The sequence below is a fragment of the Capsicum annuum genome, chromosome 1, assembly GCF_002878395.1.
Source record: "Capsicum annuum cultivar UCD-10X-F1 chromosome 1, UCD10Xv1.1, whole genome shotgun sequence".
In the NCBI taxonomy this organism is placed as follows: domain Eukaryota; kingdom Viridiplantae; phylum Streptophyta; class Magnoliopsida; order Solanales; family Solanaceae; genus Capsicum; species Capsicum annuum.
Window position 1 is genome coordinate 162,105,519 of NC_061111.1, and position 3,093 is coordinate 162,108,611.

The window sequence follows — 3,093 nt, forward strand, 5'->3', positions numbered from 1 at the left end:
TTTTTTTCAAACAACCACAATCAACCAAACAATCATACCTTTTTCCAAAATAGTGTAGCTTTTACTCAAAGAGTTGTGTCCCTTCCAAGAAACTTTTCATTTTTAATTTACACCATTTGAGCCCAACAATATTTACATCATAGATACATCTAAAATTTATGTGTCAGATACATCTATATAATTTGTATATTTTTAAGTACATCACAGGTACATATAAGTTATACTGTGCCAGATACATATACATAATTATGTCTAATATAATTACAATTTAAATACATTTAAGATTTCCGTAGCTGTATTAAATACTCTAGATTATATTGTGAGATATATTTTTTGATTTGATTATAGACATTATTTTGAAGTAATGTATCTCAAGTATTAGTTGTTAAATGTAATGTATATATTCTGATACATTTATTATCATATAACATTATATCATGTAATATCAAGTAATAATATAAGTACTAAATTTTGTGTTTTGATTTATCTAAATATAGGGCAGGAAGTATGTTATCGAAAAGTTCCACCCCATTTGTTAAGATTTGATAGTTCATGCAACGGCAAATTCATGGATAGATTTAAAATATTCTTTTTGTTCGTTGAGTTTCTAAATGATGGACTACAAATATCATATTCTCAAATTGATGCTGAATTTGTTTGAGTGAGCTATGCTTCAGTCTTGTGCAATTACGAACTTGTCAAGGATGAGAATTTCTACGTTAGTGACAATGAAGATTCATCGATACCTAAACTCAGCTTTATTACTCCAGATGAAAATAAAGTGATTTCAACTGAGTAAATTTAGTTATGTTGTTTTAGGCACAAATATGTAAACACTTTTAAATGTTTGTCTAAACAAGTTGATGACTGATTTTTATTGCTACTCAAGTCATATTTTTTATAATTTTTTTCTGTTCTATTGAGTGTTCTATGATATGTCACTATTTCTTTTAAGTTTTCATAGGTATCTGATTTATACTTACAAAATGTTATCACCAGATATAAAAGTTCAACCTGTTAGCAATCTTCTCAATATTAGATTCAAACAAATATTTATTAGATACACATTTCCAAAAAAATAAAATAATGTACATTATGTATCTAATAGAATTATTTATCTCAAGTTATGTATCTCAAAAGTTATAACTTCATGCTAGTATACTAGTCATAACTAATATATTGAGGTCAACATTGAACATGTACAAAGAATATAATTCGAATAATAAATTATTATTTTTTAATGGTATACCTGATACAAATTTAGATTTCAAAGAATGTATTTCCATATTGAAAAGAGTAGTATCAATAATTTTTGTACAACTGTGATATTTATGCATTATGTTAGATGTGTATTATATACTCAATTAACAGGCTAAAAAAATATATTATGTATCTAATAAAAAGATTTACTTTGAAGTTTATTAATTATATAAGAGAAACATATTTAAAATATTTATCTTTCTTAAGACAGTAAGATGACATGAAAATGATTCTTTTATAGAGAAAATACCCAATTACCCTTCTGAACTATACTCAAAAAGGTTATGACACACCTCAACTTAAAGGGGGGTCCTATTACCCCCTGAACTAATTAAAAGTGTAATTTTGACACCCTTAGTGCCTGCATGGCACATACGTGCCACAACACACTAAAGTGTCCATGTAGACACACGTATGTACCACGTAGGCACTAAGGGTGTCAAAATTATACTTTTAATTAGTTCAGGAGAGTAACAGGACCTCCTTTAAGTTGAGGTGTGTCATAACTTTTTTGGGTATAGTTCATGGAGGTAATTGGGTATTATATCTTCTTTTATATATATGTATCTTTTATATATATAACTGCAAACAATACAAAAAGATACACGACCATTACTTAAAACAATACAAAAATTTCATTAAATAACCTTTCTTCAACGAGTTCTCATCGATAATGATGCATTTTATAATGTATTTTCAGATGCAAAGTTTAAACTTTATTAAAAAATAATTATACTAAACAACATTATCAATTACTTTTAAAAAAATAAAAAAATAATAAGTGTTTCTTCTAAAACTAAGATAGTGAAAACTTGCAATCTTTCTTTAAAATTTTAGGCTATTTCTCTCTAGGAAAGAAATTGCAGGTAAGTCTATTATGACCTTCGTAACCACATCGCGCACCATAGTTATTGTCTGACGTTAGAGTTTATACTAACTTTCTTATGCCTTCCTTTCTTTGACCCACCAAGTGGTCATTTGTACTTTGATGCTAATACAACTTCTTCTATAATTTTCTGTGAAATAATTTAATCTTTCTTGTCCGGCGTTAGAATCATCGAAATTTCATACATCTTGACTAAAGTTTCTAGATGATAACTCAGTGCAGTAAGACTTCATATCATCTACGTGCTTGCTTTTCAGGACTGCTATTATGTATTGACATGTTATCTCATCCTACCAAAACCTTCCACAACTACATAGGACAGGTACTTAGGTGCAGTAAAAGCTCTAACAAATAAAACTTTACATTCAACTTAGGTGAACATCCTATCCTTTACAGGGCAGGTATGTGCATCATGAAACGCTCTTACTTTGAAGAGTTTTGAAAAACTTTGACAAAAAGTTCAACTACCAGCCTCTAAATAAAATATAAGGACATAACTGGAAAAAAAAATATCTGATTCAGGTAATACATTTTCTGTAACAAATATATCTCTAATGAATAAAGTTTGTACAAGACATCTCAGATAATTATGCTTACGTCTTTCAGAAAATCATTTACTATAAGATGTATCATTAAATAAAAGATGCATCTTAATTATGTATCTTGTGTTTTGATACCAAACCTTATTAATCAATACTTCATAAAAAAGAAATGTATTTTCGTCAAAAAGTAAGTCAGGATGGATTGAAATTTACATGTATATTCTTTCAAAAATAAAATTGTAACATCAAATTTATGAATAGGGTATAATTTCTCTATAGCAAGCAACAACTAATACAACTATACCTTTATTTATGGTTCTCTTAGTTTTAATATTGAAACAATAGTCTATGGCATACTTTCTCATGACAGATACAAGTGTTGATTTGTCCTTGTAAACTTGACCC